The 19,141-nt window shown below is 34.1% G+C and overlaps 1 protein-coding gene and 1 pseudogene across 1 annotated transcript in view; one reads left to right on the top strand and one right to left on the bottom strand.

The window, feature by feature from the left end:
* BAZ2B (bromodomain adjacent to zinc finger domain 2B) overlaps positions 1–19,141 on the top strand; it is a 293,190-nt gene that overhangs the window by 31,725 nt on the left and 242,324 nt on the right. The gene's annotated exons all lie outside the window — the stretch shown is intronic.
* Positions 11,044–18,755, bottom strand: LOC119867783 (annotated as a pseudogene).

Here is a 19,141-nt window from a genome sequence, read left to right as displayed (position 1 = left end):
CTGTTGACCATCTGTGTCTCTTCTTGAAAAAATGTTTATTTAGATCCTCTGCCATTTTTTAATCAGTTTTTTTTTTTTTTTGCTATTGAGTTGTAGGAGTTCTTTCTATATTTTAGATGTTAATTTCTTATCAGATATATGATCTGCAAATATTTTCTGCCACTCAGTAAGTTGCCTTTTCATTTTTTTTAATGATGGTTTCCTTTGCTATATGGAAGGTTTTTAGATTGATTTAGTACTACTTGTTTATTTTTACATTTGTTGCCTTTGATTTTGGTGTCAAATCCAAAAAATGATTGCTAAGACCAATGTCACCTATGTTTTCTTCTGGAGGTTTTGTGGTTTTAGGTCTTATGTTCAAGTCTTTAATCCATTTTGAGTTGATTTTTTGTATGATGTAAGGCAGTGATCCAGTTTCTTTCTTTTTCGTGTAGCCATCCAGTTTTCCTAATACCAGTAATTACATAGATTATCCTTTCCCCATTGTTTATTCTTGCTTCCTTTGTCACAGATTAGTTGACAGTATATGCATGAATTTATTTCTGGGCTTTCTATTTTGTTCCTTTGATCTTTGTGTCTTGGTTTGTTTTAATGCCAATACCATACTGTTTTGATTACCATAGTTTTATAATGCAGTTTGAAATCAGGACGTGTGATCCCTCCAGCTTTGTTCTTTTTTCTCAAGATTGCTTTGGCTATTTGGAGTCTTTTGTAGTTCCATACAAATTTTAGGATTTATTTGGTCTATTTCTGTAAAAAAATGCTGTTGGAATTTCAGTAGGGATTGCATCGAATGTGTAGGCTGCTTTAAGCAGTATGGACATTTTAATAATATTAATTCCTCCAGCCCATAAGCATGGAATTTTTTTTCCATTTATTTATATCCTCTTCAGTGTCTTGCAGTTTTCAGTGTACAGGTTTTTCACCTCCTTGATTAAATTAATTCCTAGGATTTTTTTTTCTTTTATGTTGTAGTTAAAAATGGTTTGTTTTCTTAATTTCTCTTTGTGATAGTTATTTGTGTATCGAAATTAAATAGCTTTTTGTATATTGATTTTATATCCTACAACTTTACTGAATTCATTTGTTACTTCTAGTAGTTTTTTGGTGGAGTCTTTAGGATTTTCTATTTTTAATATCTTGTCATCTGCAAACAGAGACAGTTTTACTTTTCCATTTCTGATTTGGATGCCTTTTATTTTTCTTTCTTGCCTAACTGGTCTGGCTAGAGCTTCCAATACTATGTGGAATAAAATAGGGAGAATTGCTATATGTATCTCTCTCTTGTCTTGTTCCTGATCTTAGAGGGAAAATGTTCAGCTTTTCACAGTTGAGAACGATGTTTGCTGTGGGATTGTCATATATGGTCTTTATTATGTTGAAGAAAATTCATTTTATACCCATTTTGTTGAAAGTTTTTATCATAAATCGTTGAATTTGGTCATATGCTTTTTCCACATATATTGAGATAATTATATGACGCCTATTCTTCATTTTATTAATGTGGTATATTGCATGACCGATACGTGGATATTGAAGTATCCATGTACCCCAGGGATAAATTCCCCCTGATCATGATGTATGTTCCTTTTTAATATATTGATTTTGATTTGTTAATATGTTGTTGAGGATATTTGCATCTCTGTTTATCAGATAGGTTGGACTGTAATTTTCTTCCTTGTCTGATTTCATTATCATGGTAATGCTGGCCTCATAAAATGAATTTTGGATTGTTCCTTACTCCTTTTCTATTATTTATTTTTTTTTGGAAGGTTTGAGAAGGACCTTTTCTTTTTCCTAATGGAATAAATATATAAGCCTGGAGTTATTTCCCCTGAACTCCATCTTTCATACTAACTGCTTTTGGGGCACCTATACCTATAGTTTTTTAGTGATTTCAGATTTAATATTCTCAGTGTTAAAGTTGGAAGACTGACATTACCCAACTTTAAAATGTACAATAAGCCTACAGTAATCAAGACAGTGTGGTATTGGCACAAGAATAGACAAATAGATCAGTGGAACAGATTGGAAAACTCAGAAGTAGATCTACATCAATATAATCAATTTGATCTTTGACAAAGCAAAACAATAATAAAATGAGGTAAAGATAGTGCTTTCAGAAAATGGTGCTATAATAACTGGATATTCATGTGCAAAAATGAATTTAGATGAAGACTTTACATCCTTTATAAAAATTAACCTAAAATGAATCACAGACTGAAAAATGAAAAGGCAAAATTATAAAACTTCCAGAAGATAACATAGGATAACATCTAGATGACCTTGGGTATGGTCATGCCTTTTTCGATAAAACATTAAACCATGATTCATGAAAGAATTATTAAGTTCAATTTCATTAAAATTAAAAACTCGGTCTATGAAAGATAATTACAAGAGAATGAGAAGACAAGATCCAGAATAAGAGAATATATTTGCAAGAGACACTTTTTTTTTTAATCTATTTATTTATTCATAGAGACAGACAGAGAGAGAGAGAGAGAGGCAGAGACACAGGCAGAGGGAGAAGTAGGCTCCATGTGGAGAGCCTGATGTGGGACTCGATCCAGGGTCTCCAGGATCACGCCCTGGGCTGCAAGCGGCGCTAAACCGCTTCGCCACCGGGGCTGCCCGCAAGAGACACTTTTGATAAAGACCATTATCCAAAGTATACAAAAAACTCTTAAAAATAATAAGAAAACAACCTAATTTTAAAAGGAGCCAAAGATCTTGACAGCTCACCAAATAAATACGTGAAAATGTGCTACATTTTATGTCATGAGAGAAATTCAAACTAAAACAATGAGATACTACTACACACTTGCTAGATTGTCCAAAATCTGAAACATTGACAACATCATATGCTGGAAAGGATGTGGAGCAACAGAAACTCATTCATTGCTAGTGGGAATGCAAAATGGTACAGCCACTTGGGAGTACAGTTTGGCAGTTTCTTACAAAATTAACCATATTCTTTCCATACATTTTAGCAATCATGCTCCTTGTCATTTACTCAGATTAGTTGAAAACTCATGTCCACAAAAAAGGATGAAATTTCATTCATGATTACCAAAACCTGGAAGCAACTCAGATCTCCTTTAGTGAATGGATAAATAATCCAGAAATGGACTGTTATTCAGCATTACAAAGAAATGAGTTATCAAGCTATGGAAAGACATGCAATCTTAAATGCCTATTATTGAGTGAAAGAAGCTAATCTGAAAAAGCTGCAGACTGTATGACTCCCAAGTATATGACATTCTGGAAAGGGCAAAACTGGGGATAGTAAGAAGATCAGTGTTTGCCAGAGGTTAGAAGGGTAGGAGGAATGAATTAGGTATAGCACAAAGGAATTTTAGGACAATTTTACTCTGTATGATGTTATATTGGTAGATGCATGTCATTATTATATATTTGTCCAAACCCATAGAATGTATTTCAAGAGTGTACCCTAATGTAAACTATGGACTTGGCATGATAGTGATGTGTTAGTGTAGGTTCATAAATTATAACAAATGTGCCACTTTGATGGAGCATTTTGATAACAGGTATGTATGTATGGGGCCAGAGAACTCTCTACCCTCCTATCAATTTTGCTGTGAACCTAAAATCTGTACAAGCGAGTAACCAGCCAGCCAACCTGTATGACTTAGAGTCTTACCAGTGGCCTACAAGGCCCCACATAACTTCCTTACGGCCCCTTCCCAGTTTCATGCCACTTCTTACTACATTTCCTGTAGTTTACTCTGGGCCAGCTACATTAGACTCCTTGGTGTTTCTTGTATACGTAACAGATGAACTCTTGCCTTAAAACATTGGCATTTCCCAGTCATTCAAATAACCCTATGGGTTGTTCTCAGCTCTTTCAAAGCATTTGGTCCAAAGTATTCTTCTGCATGACTTTAACACCCTAACTGAAATTGCAAACCTTCCTCCCTGTACTCCCTGCACTCCTTATCCTGTTCTGTGTTGTATTTCTTCCCTTGGCACTGATGGCCTTCAAATATTTCTATTGTAGTTTTCTCTCCTAATGAAGGCAAAAATTATTATTTTTGTTTTGTTTTGTTTTTCTTCCTCCTGATGAATAGCATCTAGACAGCACTTGGTACATAGTAGACCCTGGATACGTTTTGTTTTTGTTTTTGTTTTTTTTTTGTGGGTGGAATAAATGAATCTCGTACTATTAAAATTGATTTACTTGTCTTTACTCTTAAGAGGCAAGTGCTGTAACATGTGTCTCTTTCTTTTTTTCTCTTTTTTTGTATTTTTTTAATTGAAGTTCGATTTGCTAACATATAGTATAACACCCAGTGCTCATTCCATAGTGTCTGTTTCTTCAGTATTTCATACACATGGTTGTATGACACCTGTTCTATTTATAAGACAATATACTTCTCACTTTATACAGGTATAATCATAACAGAATTACATATTGAATTACACATTAGATTTCTTCCCCTTATGTTCATAGGTACTTTTTTGTTGCTATGTATTCTACATAATTATACACATTATTTTGTTATCTTTCAAAATTCTTAGGAAATCATGTAGGCAATTCACAAAATAGATAACACTGAAAAATTTTCTTGAGTTGATATTTTGCCATTTAACTATTGATTATTATGAGCATTTAAGTTTTTTTAACTTGTACTTTTAAAAAGCAAAATCTCAAGGGATCCCTGGATGGCTCAGCAGTTTAACGCCTGCCTTTGGTCTGGGGTGTGATCCTGGAGACCCAGGATCGAGTCCCACATCGGGCTCCCTGCATGGAGCCTGCTTCTCTCTCTGCCTGTGTCTCTGCCCCCTTCTCTCTCTCTGTGTCTCTCATGAATAAATAAATAAAATCTTTAAAAAAATAAAAAATAAAAAAAAATAAAAAGGAAAGTCTCAGTGAATGTTCTTATAAATCTTTAATTCAGTAACCTGGAGATATATCATGTTATAAAAAAATGCATGAAGTTTAACATTTATAGAAGAGCCAATCAATATATCTCTGTTATGAAAAGTTTCACTTTAAATAGTGTGAAACTTCCCTAGTGCATTTATATATGTTTTCTTCTTGGCTTCCTGTTTTTATTGCAGGAAGATATATTTTAAAGATTTATTTATTTTTGAGAGAGTGCATGCATAAGCAGGGGGAGGGGGAAGGGAGAGAGAATCCTTGAATAGACTCACCACTGAGAGCAGAGCCCAACTCAAGGCTTGATCCCAGGTTTCTGAGATGATGACCTGAGCTGAAATAGAGTCAGAGGTTTAACCGACTGAGCCACCTAGGCTGTGTATTCTTTTTAGACCTTTTTAAATGCATATGAATGACTACGTATATACACAAAAACTAGTTAATATATGTATTATTGTGTAGTTTATCTTTCTTATCTTGTGTCCCAGAACTCTACTGTATCAGTATATAGGATGTCTTTGTAAAAATCATGCTATGAGGTAAAATCTTTTAATTATTCCTCTATTGATACACATTTCATTTGTCTAATTGTGAGAAATGGTGGGTTATACAAAGTTAGATATTTCTGTTCTACAGTGCATTATGATTCTTCAGAGAGGGTAAATGGTGTGTAGAATTTCCTGAACTTATTTCACCAATAGAACCTTTACTTTCATGAAGCATGTAATTCTTCCAAAGAGCATGTCATATCACTGATGCTCCATTAAATTTATTTGGAGCTCTAGTCAATCTTCTTATTTTACTTATAATGAAACTGAGACTGAGTAAATGGAAAATTAGAACTATACTCACAGTTTCTTTTTTTTCTTTTTTTTTTTTTATGCTCACAGTTTCTTGACTGTTTTTCCATGTTGCTCCTGATGCTTTGAATTTAATCTTCACTTAATACTTTTTCCTGAATTCAAATAGGCAAGTGAAGCACAAAAATTTTTTATAAGGAAAAAACAGTTTTCGTGTATTGATACTAGGAAAAGTTAGTGTTTGTATGTTTTTAGGGTGTTTTTTTTATCAGCATGGAGTATCTTGACAGGTAATTAGTGACATGTGAAGACAATTTAGTTTTCAGTCAGGTTGATAGAGCTTTTCTATCTTTTTTTTTTTTTAGATTTTATTTATTTAGAGAGAGAAAGAGTTGGGGAAGGGGCAGAGGGAGAAGAAGAGAGATTTGAATCTCAAGGAGACTCTGCATTGAGCATGGTGCCTGACGTAGGGCTTGATCTCACGACCATGAAAATCATGAACAAAATTGGAAATCAAGAGACAAGCAACTGAGCCATCCAGGCACCACTTGATACAGCTTTTCTTGATAAATGAACTAGTTCCTTTCTCATGTTTGAGTAATTCTTTCAGCTACTTTAAGAGTAAGAGTCACTTGAAAAGAGGTATTAAGTTTCATCGTGCCTAGTAAATTTCTTAGCTATTTATTTTACTTTTCTTTTTCTCATTAAGGTTAGTAGTTTTATTTCTTATAGTATTTTGGAGGACTCTAGTCATTTTAGATATGTTTTAAAATAGAGATACTGTTGAATCTTTTTTGCCATAATGGGCTTACTTTTGCCTTCCTTTGAGTTGTCAAGTCCTCTAATCTTAGGGTACAATTCAAAGTATGTTTTCTTTTGCTCATATAATGTTTGCTTAGATCAGTTATTTTGTGTAATGAAAACAATCATTGGGGGAGGAATTGATATTCCTCTTTTAATTCTGTAATTGTTTTAAATTTTTTCTCTTTTTTGTAATAGTTTTTAAAATTTATTTAAAGAATGAAAATAGATTTTTTCTGATCATAAAGATAATGCATAGTCTTATAGAAAGTTTAAGTAATACATAAAGAATTTATGCAAGAAAGGTAAGGCACCTAAAATCCTTCTATCTGGAGGTAAGCCCTTTATTTTTTTTTTTTATTTTATTTTATTTTTTTTATTTATTTTTATTTTATTTTATTTTTTTTTGAGGTAAGCCCTTTAACACTGTAGTTATATTGAACTTTCTTCTTGGTAAGTATATACGCATACATTTATAAATACAAGGTCATACTCTATTGACTTGTTATTTTCCCTTTTACTCAAGAAAGTATGTTGTAGAGCACTTCTTGTGAATATAGAGAATATAAATTACTTCTTAATGAGTACAAAGTCATTTTATGGATATATCCTAATTTAATTAATGCTCATTAATAGACATTTTGGATGGGTTCAAAGTTTTCCAAATTATGAATAGTTCCCACTTGAACATTTTTGTAGATTTGGCTTTATGCTCTTGTGATTATTTTTATAGTGTAATTCCTGAAAGAGAAATTGCTGGATCAGAATTCTGGTACTTGTTGCCAAACAGCTTTCCAAACAATGGTAACAATTTATAATCTCTCTAAAATTATATGAGAGTGTACTTGCTACCACATCTTACTCCATTCTGGATACTTTTTTTTTTAAACCTTTGATAATCTGTTTGGTACATAATGACTCAGAATTGTTCAAATTTGTATATCTTTGATTATTAATCAGATGTAATATATTTTTAGGGAATGGCCACTTTTTTTTATAAGTGAACTCTACGCTCAACATGGGGCTCAAACTCACAACCTGGAGATCAAGCATCACCTGCTCCACTGTCTGAACCAGCCAGGTGCCCCATTTAATGACCACTTTTGTTTTTTTTTGTTTTTTTGTATAAATTTTCTGTTACAATGTTTTGCTTATACTGGTATTATGCTATTAGTGGCATATATTTATTTCATCCTCACAAGAATCCTTTGAGATAGACCCTACATCTGTTCCAGTCTATAGTTGAGGGAACTGTGATGTGTTTAAGTAACTTGCCCAAGATTACATAGCTAGTGTATGGTAAATCCAGGATTCAAATTCAGATTTTCTATACTCAGTAGGGTCAGCCAGATTTTCCTGAGCTTCTCAGTATATACCATTAGTATAATTCAATTTATGAATTGTTAATACTTTGAAGCTATTTGATTTTCAAGAATTTAGTAAGTTCTGATTTTTTAAAGATTTTATTTATTTATTAGAGAGCACAGTTCAGCCTAGTATCTTCCTAACTTTAGTCTAAAAACAATTCCTATGAATGAAGGAAGATGTAGGGATTCTTTTCCTAGATGTGGATGTATTTTTGAAGATTTTGTATCCAAAATACATACTTACATATCCATATTACAATTTTATCTTTTGAAATTTTGATATTCTTAAGTACATACTGATATCACTATGAGGGTTTCATGATCACGTTTTTATACTTTTTGTAGATTTGGGCCTACTCTCCCAATTTCTAGTCTGTCAACATGGTTTTGACTCTTAGAATTTTAGGAGTGGAGCATCTGCAGTCTGAATTCCCCATTTTACAAATTAGGAACCTCAGACACAGAGAGATTAGTAAATTAATTAATGGCAAATGTTGTGGTTCAACCTTAACAGCAATTTTACTTATCTCATTTGGGGCATTTGAGTGTTTGCCTATTTTTGGCTGAAGACTTGTTAAGCATTTCCAAGTTAATGAATTCCTCAATCTATTTACCTTTATATTCTTTTTTAAAAAATATTTATTTATTCATGAGATACACACAGAGAGAGAGAGAGAGAGAGAGAGAGGCAGAGACACAGGCAGAGGGAGAAGCAGGCTCCATGGAGGAAGCCCGATGTGGGACTTGATCCCGGGTCTCCAGGATCACGCTAAACCGCTGAGCCACCCGGGCTGCTCATTACCTTTATATTCTTAATGCATAACACCATGCTTAGAATATGGAAAGCACTTAATAAATGCCTGTCAAATTGAATTTCCATGTGACTCCCCCCCCCATTTTTATTTTATTCTGTCTCCTCTTGGGTAGTTTAAATTTGTTTTCTACCACATTTTCCTTAGTTTATGTTGTGATCAGTCCTTTCATTTCACAGCTCTAATAAGACTTTTATACTGAAAAAGAACATAAGTATTCTTCCTGAGTCCAGGGCCCATCTGTAATTCTATGCTGAATTACTTATGCAGGTGAAAACTTAAATAGTATTGCATCAAGTTATAAACATGTAGATTTTTAGATTCTGAACTAAGATGCCATTTAGTTCAAAGCTCTCATACAACAGTATAGGATAGAAATGATAAAATGGCAGAAGTGTATCAATTTGTTAAGAATAATTTGGCAATAGTTAGCCTTATAGCTGAAGGGAACTTCTGAGAGTTCTATTGGTTTAGGCAGTTTATGATTTCTGGAAATATAATCTTTCTGAAAAGATCAGAACTTTTCGTAAAGATCATGCTGCTATTTCAGGTACTTTATACAATGATAATCTAAGTAAAACATAATGAAGGTCAATATCGGAGGAGTTTCTATAGTTATTCTCAAGTTTCATGAATAGATGGGTGACTAAACCACATTCCAGTGATCATTCACTCATTGTTAGTTTTTTTAACTTCATTGCGTAATCATGCATGTATACTATTAATTGAATTCTTAAGAATAAACAAAATACTGAAACGCTCACAGCCAGGGAAATTGATCACCTGTGTGCAGATTGTCTTGAAATAGAAATTAATAGACACAGGAAAACCCAGTCATTCTTTGCTTATTTTATTTTATTTATTTATTTATTTTAATTTATCATGAGAGACACAGAGAGAGAGAGAGAGAGAGAAAGAGAGAGGCAGAGACAGGCAGAGGGAGAAGCAGGTTTCATGCAGGGAGCCTGATGTGGGACTTGATCCCGGGTTTCCAGGATCACAGGCGCCAAACCGCTGAGCCACCCGGGCTGCCCTGCTTAGTCTTTTGAATTCACTTTCTGAACTTGTTCTTTAATTTTTGTTTTAGAAGTTCTGATTTATCATAGTGATTTTGAATCTTTGTAACTGAAATCAGAAATCAGAGTTGTAGGTACTTAGCTAGAGCCTGGGCTCTATGAAAGATGCTGTGCTTAAGAGTCTTGAGAAACCAACATGAATAACTCTATGCTTGATATCAAGCACCATATAATATGATGAATGTTGTAGAAATATAAGCAATACATTGTTTATATTTAGACACATAAATAACAACCATAAATATCTATAAATAGATGTCCTAAGTTTTGCAGGATGATAGAGAAAGGAGTGGTTAATTTTAACTGGAATAGATGCATAAGAAAGATGTGTAGACTTAAACTTTGTGGTCCTTGATTATAGCCCTGTTGAATTATGAAATCCTGTTGAAGTTTATAATAGTACGTTTGGAAGGGTCTGGGAATGGAGATGAAGGAAAACTTGAAAATGATTGTTACTATCCCACTCTACTGCAGTATATCTTTTACTGCCATCACTCCAGTGAAACAGTTCTTAAGAAAGATCAATAACAATTACTCGTTGCTAAATTCTGTGTGGGAATTTTTCAATTCTCATGTATGATTCTCTGTAGAAATTAACATGTTAACGTCTCATTATCTCTCTTTTTTTATTTTTATTTTTTAAAGATTTTTTATTTATTTATTCATAGAGACACACAGAGAGAGAGGCAGAGACACAGGCAGAGGGAGAAGCAGGCTCCATGCAGAGAGCCTGATGTGGGACTCCATCCAGGGTCTCCAGGATCAGGCCCTGGACTGCAGGCGGCGCTAAACCGCTGAGTCGCCGGGGCTGCCCTCTCTGTCTCTTTTTAAAGATTTATTTATTTTAGAGAGAGAACAAGCACAGGTGAGCAAGCAGGGGTGGGGGGGAGGATGGAATTCTATCCTCCAGCTAAAAAGAAGACTATGAACATTGAGTAGTCTCTGCACAGATGCCACATCTAGAAGGAGGTCATTCTCTGTGCTAAGGTGGTAAAAATATTCCTGCTAATATTTTTAAATGGTTTTTTAAGTCTGATTTGGAAATCTGGAATTGTGAGTTAGAGATCCAATTTAATTTTTCTCTCAAAATTTTAGCCGGTTGTCCCAACATTATTTATTGAATACTTCTTTCTTTCTTCACTAATTTGAAACACCACTTTAAAAATACATACTAATTAATTCACAGGACTGTTTTTGTATTCTTTGAATTGTTTCTTCCATATTCCTTTTTTTTTTTTTAACATGACAAATAAGATTTCTTATTTGTCACCATTAAATGTCTGAATTTTAAACAGATTCTTGAACTGGTGGCTCATATCCATTAGCTCATTCCACTTGGGAAGTAGTCTCATTTCCAGTAGCTTTTCTAGAATTACTACCTTCAACATGAAGCTTTATGAGCTTTCCCATTTCAAACTTGGGCTTCTTCAGCATTTTTACATTTCAACAAAGACATCATGGAGTGGATAAATAGACCGGCAAGCCTTCTTTTTAAGTCTTTCCTGATAGTGTCTGGAATCCATTTATTGACCACTTCTTTCAGGTCATTTGTCTGCACCTCTTGGGTCATGATTTCCGTCACCTTTTTCCAAATTTGGCAGACCTGTTGGGACTGAGCATAGGAGGTCTTCTGAATCTGATTTTTGCATTTTTTTTTAGTAAAACCGACAATAAAATAAATAAATAAAATAGCCATCAGTAATCTTGACGTCAACATGAGCTTCAATCATGCTCTGCCATTTTTTGACCATGGAGCACATCTTGTCACAGGTAGGAACTATGCCAAGGAAATTAGTCAGTTGTTGCCCTGAATGTCCTCAGTTCTAAATGCAACTTCATTCTGTAGATCAGGAAGGCTCACTTCAAAAACATGACCCTTGAGACGATCAGATATGGTTTGGTTCTTTGAGTACTTGTGGCTGGTGTTTTTCCAATATTTCTTAAATTGAACATAGCTGATGCTTTCACATTATACTAATCTTTCCTAGAAAATAAATCAACTACTTTCTTGGCTCCCTTTCAAAAGTAGCTTAGGTTCTTGCTGACTGCCTTGGCACTGCACAGGGAGCCAAGAGTTTCTTTCATATTCTTATTTCTTCCTCAGTACCTCAATTTTAATTGCTAACTTGTATAAGTTTTGATATTTCTTGGGACAGACCTTTTTTTTTTTAAGATTTTATTCATGAGAGACACAGAGAGAGCGAGAGAGAGAGAAAAGCAGAGACACAGGCAGAGGGAGAAACAGGCTCCATGCAGGGAGCCCGATGTGGGACTCGATCCCTGGTCTCCAAGATTATGCCCTGAGCTGAAGGCAGCGCTAAACCACTGAGCCACCAGGGCTGCCCTAGGACAGGCCTTTCATCTTTGGTCCTGTATTTTTGTTTTTTCAGGTGTATTTTGACCATTTTGTCAAGTCCCAGAAAATAATCCTTTGAATTTTGACCGGGGTTGTACTTAAATTCACAATTTTTAATTCGTTCTATTTTTATTTCATTTTATGACCTATACAGTGAAATTTTCCTGGGAGTAGAAAGTAGTCATTTATTCTTGTTTCTTGGTATATGTTTTCTTCATTAATCTCTCACATACTGGGTTTATTTCATGACTTTTAATGACAAAATTTTTATCCAGCTTTTTCTTCTGGTTAAGTCATCTTCTTATAAGGACAGATTCATAAAGACCTACTATTTGCTTAAGAATATACAGGTAGATTCTTCTTGACTTCTTTCCCTGTTTCCCTGGGTACTATTTTGTATCCTGAAGGTTTTGATAATATAGGTTTATTCAATCTCTTAGCTCTTTGTTCAACAGCACAAGAGGTTGGGGGGGAGTACTGGATCATTGTTTTTTTTTTCTTTTAATTTTTATTTATTTATGGTAGTCACACACACAGAGAGAGAGAGAGAGAGAGAGAGAGGCAGAGACACAGGCAGAGGGAGAAGCAGGCTCCATGCACCGGGAGCCCGACGCGGGATTTGATCCCGGGTGTCCAGGATCGCGCCCTGGGCCAAAGGCAGGCGCCAAACCTCTGCGCCACCCAGGGATCCCCTGGATCATTGTTTTTGACGATTGTTATTTTGTTTTCTTTATGACCATAGCATTCATATGTAGACTCATAACCTTTGGAAAAACTGCCTGCCCAGGCCCCAGTTCTGTTTTTACTCCCACTTGATTGATTGATTGATTTTATTTTTAAGTAATCTCTGTGCCCAGTGTAGGACTCACAACCCCGAACTCCATGAGCCAGCCAGGTGCTCCTTTATTTCCACTGTAGAGTGCCTACTTGGTGAAAGAGAGTTTTGAAAATTTGCCCATTGCCTCTAAGAGCACTTTATCTGATAAGACTGTGTATCCATCCATCTACTCTCCCAACTCCTTATCACCTCTGCAAACAATTGCAGCCTCATTTGCTATTATTTTATACCTGTGAAAAAAACCTTAAGAAGATTGGTGTTTTTCTTTCCTATAGCGTTTCTTCTTTTATATTGCCAACTTGAAAGATCCTCCCTCCAACCACACCCCCAAATCAGAGCAAGCCCTAACCACTCTTTGGAATCTGGGTCACAGGTGAATGCTGAGGAGTGCCTATGTTCATTCTCTTTAGCTGTGCTTTTGCAAAAATGAATATTTTTCATCAGTGGCAGGAATAAGAATATCCCCATGCCATGGACCAGTCTTTTCCGTGGCTCTCTTCAGTCTTCATTACTTGTTCCTAACACATTTGATCTTTACTTTATTGGTTCTAGATTATAGTTATAAGGATTCAGGCTAAAAAAATGTCTCAGTGAAGAGCTTATCTTGAAAGAGTCAGAACTGCTGTGTATAATAGTATTATTTACTATTTGCTCTCCTGTTCATTCTTTTATACCTCCCCCAAACAAAAAGCTTTTTATTTTTTGAAATTATTTATCTTTTTAAAATTTTAATACCAGAATAGTTAACATATAGTGTTATGTTAGTTTCAGTTGTAAAGTGTAGTGCCTCAACAATTCTATATATCACCAATACTCAATCAAGACAAGTACACTCCTTAATCCCCATCACCTATTTCTCCCATCTTCCCTCCCCACCTCCACTCTGGTAACCATCAGTTCAAAACAAAAATATTTTATTTATTTATTTTTTTTAAAAGATTTTATGTATTTATTTATTCATGAGAGATACAGAGAGAAAGGCAGAGACATAGGCAGAGGGAAAAGGAGGCTTCATGCAGGACTCAATCCAGGGACTCCCGGATCATGCCCTGAGCCAAAGGCAGGCGCTCAACCACTGAGGCACCCAACTGTCCTAAAACAAAAAGCTTTTAAAGTCATGTCTGATTCAGTATTTTTGGTGTAGTAGAAATTTTGGAAGTAGAGCATGCTTGCTTATTGTCAGCAAACAAAATGAAGTGCCAAGGTGCCTATGGTCCTATTGCAGGAATTATAGAGATAATCTTAATTTTGATGTAGTAGTAAGGTCACACAGTGCTGCTTTAGGTTCTGCATTACAATTTTTAGTATTTCTTTTCACTTGCCCCTCTGACATGACCAAGAGAAGTCCTTCCCATTGTTTAGGTTTGGGACATGTTGGCATTTAAGTCCTCTGTAGTCTGCCACTTTGTTATCTATATAATTTTGGTAAATCATTTAATCAGTCTTTAAGCTTCAATTTCCTTTTCTGTGATGATACTTGCTCTGTGTACTTCATTGATATGTTAAGAAGTAATATGAAAAAATATATAAATTATCTTTATAGATTATAAAATTTCATACAGATAAACAAGATTTGTGCTAGGATACAATAAAACAATTACTGGAGACAGTGTTGGAGTTCTATCAGAAAATTATTTTTCTACCTGCATCAAGCCCTTCTATGAATATAAAGTCTAATTTACCTTCTTATAATATATATTATTTATAGAGCTTATTAATGATTAAATAAAGCAAAACAGGATAGTACGGAATATGAGAAAGCAACACTATTTCAGCAGTCTAAATATGATATCTTTGCAAGTACATAATATTGGGGAATGAGTTTTTGTCTGAATGTATAACTTCTAATATACTAAAGCTTAGATTTTGTTGAGATGTAATACAGAAATAGATGGAAAAAAGGATTCCAGTCCATGTGTTCAAAATTCGTATTAACCATATTACCATGCTTCCTTCTCATCATTATAAAGTGAGACTAATATAGTAATAATAATAAATAGATAAAAATTTCAACTAAAATGAAAATAAGATTAAAAACTAATGAGGGGCACTTGGGTGGTTCAGTTAGTTGACTGACCGACTCTTGACCTCAGCTCAGATCTTGATCTGAGAGTTGTGAATTCAAGCCCCTCACTGGACTCTGTCCTGGGTGTGGAGCCATCTTTGGAAAAAAAAGAAGCAATAAACATAAAAAGACTACTAAAAAAAGCAATGAAACAGCAAGGAAGAAAGTAAATCAGAAGTAAGATAAAATAATTTTATTTTTAAAGATTTTATTTATTTATTTGACAGCACAAACAGGAGGAGCAACAGAGGGATTATGAATGATGGAGCCCCATTTTGAGCAGGGAGCCTGCTTCTCCCTCTGCCTGTGTCTCTGCCTCTCTCTCTCTCTCTATCATTAATAAATAAATAAATAATAAATAAATAAATCAATCAATCTTTAAAAAAAGAATGAGTACAGTTAGTTAAATCTTCAGAAAAATTTAAAGTTAACAAAACTCTAATCTCCTGTGCATATTTTAATTTTTACTTTTTATGTTTTGTGTTTTTTCTTCCATTCAATACAGAAGCCAGTCCAGGATCAAGCTTTATAATTAATTGTCATTTTTCTTTGGTTTCCTTTAATCTATAACTTCTCAATAGTTTTTTTTTTTATCATCTTTAACACTGATGTTTTTGAAGAAAATATCTCCCCCACTTCTTTTTAATCAAATGCCCCTAATTTGGGTTTGTCTGATATTTCCTCATGGTTAGATTCAGGTTATGCATTCCAGGCCAGAATACTACAGAATATTTGCATTGTAAGTGACCACCTTTATGTTCCATTCATTGAAATTAGCTCATTGAACTTTCTTTCTCCTTTGCTTTTTTACTCTTAAGTTGTACTGCACACAATCAGGATGTTAACAGTGTTTTTCAAAGAACATATGGTGTTATGCGGATGGATAGTGGTGATGGCTGCACAAAAATGTGAATGCACTTAGTACCACTGAACTGTACATTTAAAACTAAGATGGTATATTTTATATTTATTTTAATATAATTTAAAAATGGTAAAGAAAAGAATTATAGACCTAATTTTTATATTTCTTATGAACACTATTAGGGACAGTTGCCTGGAAAAAGCCGAATACAAATAATACATGCTTTAAAAATATTTAGTAATTGTTTCATAATTATTAACATCATTATTTTAGTAGTAGATAATGTAGTACAAGAATAGCTTTTATTCTATGTATGATTTGCTTTTCCTATGATATTGTTCTATTTTTTTTTTTTTTTTTTTGCTTCTTAACTACCACCTTGCACCTTGCAATTTGTGGTTTTAGTCCTCAACATTCTTAAAATGTTTTGATACTTTCTCTTTAATCAGGATAAAATCAGCAAAAGAAAAGTTATTTGTTTAGTAAGTTGCTGTACTTTAAAAAAAGAAGTTATCCTGGGGCTCCTTGCTGGCTCAGCCAGTAGAGCATGTTACTCTTGATCTCAGGGTTGTAAGTTCAAAATCCACATTGGGTGTAGAGGTTACCTAAAAATAAAATCTTAGGAAAGAAAAAGAAAAATTGTCCTGCTCTTTATGTTCCTGTCTTACCAAAATGCATATTTAATATAGTAAACAAATAGTTGATGACTTACCTTTTAGCGTAGCCTATATTATATGGATATGTGGAATTTTCTTTTCTATTATGATTGGTTCTTTATTGTGGTGTTAATCCTTAATAGAATCAGCCACATAATCCTAAATATAAGAAATCTAAACTAGATAATTATTATTATCACATTTATAAAAAGTAATTTGCTGTCTTGTCCTACTCTTTATTGAAATAATTCCTTTGTGCATCATGGTTATATTCTCCTTTTTAAATCCAGTGACCTTGTCTTAGTCTTTTTTTTTTTTTTTTTGACCTTGTCTTAGTCTTCATCATCATATTACCTAGAGTATTAGCAATGAATCTTAGCTTTTTGAATCAAAATTAGTCTGTGACTTATGAAATTCCCATATATAAAAATATTTTCATAAAATTTAAAAGAACTGCCTTTTGGTCCTCTATCTTTAAGAGAATTTTAGATCCAAATGATTTGTTTACCTCTGAGGTATTAGGGGGTAGTATTAAAAGTAGAGCTCTTGGGGCACCTGGTGACTCAGTGTGTTAAGCAATCCTCATTTCAGCTCAGATCACGATTGCAGGGTCATGGTTAATTCCTGATTCTGGCTCTAAGCTCAACACAGAGTCTGCTTGTCCCTCTCCTCCTGCCTCTCCTTCTGTGTACTCCTGCTCACTCTCTCTCAAATAAGTAAATAAAATCCTAAAAAAAAAAAAAAAAAAAGTGTAACTCCTGAGGATAACAAGGCCTCTAAATAGTTTCCAGAATCTTAAGCTGAAAGAACAATTGGATCTGATCCACAGTGGTTACTTTGGCTGTACAATCAGTTACAGACATTTTGAGGCTGTGTCTGTGCTAGGGGCTAGATTCATTTCATTAATTAAACAAATAATTATTTATTGAACATCTATTATGGATTAAGCATTGGGAAAACAGTGATGCACAGTACACATTTCCTGCTCTCAAAAAATAGGGAATGATTACTGACTCTAATTACTCGAAAGAGAAGATGATTATTGTAAAGCTTAGACTCTAAAAATCAGAGAGATCCAATAGAGCTTGTAGTTCTGTTGTTTAAGTGCAGGGCTATTACAAGAAGTGGATTTTTGTTTTCTTTTTTGTCTTTTAAGATTTTATTTATTTATTAGAGAGAGAGAGTGAGAGAGAGATCACAAGCAGGGGGGAGGGGTAGAGGGAAAAGCAGACTCCCCACCGAGCAGGAAATTCGATGCAGGACTCCATCCCAGCAACGTGTGATCATGACCTGAGTCAAAGGTAGATGCTTAATCAACTGAGTTACCCAGCTGCCCCTTGTTTTCTAATTAATTCTAACCATTTTCAGTAAAGCCTGGAGTTACACAATAACTTTGACGTTTAGAGTTTGGAAGACATAAATGGGTTTTTATAGATCCCTTTAAATTGTGTCAGTTAATAAAATCAAAGCATTTTACATTCAAATATTGGTATTCAGAATCCTCTACATTCAGTTACTGTATCTTTGAAAAGAGATATGTCTTCTAGAATAGTCATAACTTTAAAAGTTGCTAGTAGAATAGTCTTTTGTATAAATTTATTATGGTTTCAGAAATTTGTTAAAGTTTTTTTAAAGATTTTATTTTTATTTATTTATTTTATTTATTTTATTTTTATTTTTTTAAAGATTTTATTTACTTATTTACGAGAGACACAGAGAGCAAGAGAGGCAGAGACACAGGCAGAGGGAGAAGCAGGCTCCATGCAGGGAGCCTGACGTGGGACTCGATCCCAGGACTCCAGGATCATGCCCTGGGCCGAAAGCAGGTGCTAAACCCGCTGAGCTCAGAGATCCCAGATTTTATTTTTAAAGTGGGGATTGAACCCATAACCCCTGAGATCAGGAGTCACATGCTTCACTGACTGAGCCAGCCAGGCTCCCCCAGAGATTTGTTTTTTATTATTATATAATTGTCTAATTATTTTGTAGAGCAAAGAAATTGAAGTAGAATGTTTTGTAAATAGACATTATTAAATGTATTAAGGGAACATCTGTCTCAAATGGCACTGTTTTGAATCTTTCTATAAATTGCTTCCATGCATTACAATTACTGTATTTTTACTGACAATTGTATCACTCATTTCTAATAAACTGAATTTAGTACATTTTCTACAATCAGGATTCCAAATCTTTTCACTTTCTCAAACCTCCAAACTCTCCATGGTCCCTTGCAATCTTTTTTACAATTAAAAAAAAAAAATGTTTAAAACATTCCAAACATACAGACTCTAAAATAGTACAATGAAAGTGTTTGTACTGTACCTACCACCTTGCTTTAATAAATGTTAACTTTTTGCCACATATGGTTCAACTTATTATACATAAATAAAAACAGATACACTTGAAACCTCATATATACCTACATAACCCCATTCTTTTTCTTTCTTCTCTCCATGGAAGAGATCTTTATGTTAGTCACTCCTAGGAAAGTATACCTTTTTTACTATACATGCATATGATATGCAGTATTGTTTGGCATGTTTTAAAACCTTATATAACATTATACTGTATGTATCATTTTCCAATCTGCTTTTATCACTAATCTGTT

This window comes from Canis lupus, chromosome 36, assembly GCF_011100685.1.
Source record: "Canis lupus familiaris isolate Mischka breed German Shepherd chromosome 36, alternate assembly UU_Cfam_GSD_1.0, whole genome shotgun sequence".
In the NCBI taxonomy this organism is placed as follows: domain Eukaryota; kingdom Metazoa; phylum Chordata; class Mammalia; order Carnivora; family Canidae; genus Canis; species Canis lupus.
This window is presented reverse-complemented; position numbering and strand designations above follow the sequence as displayed.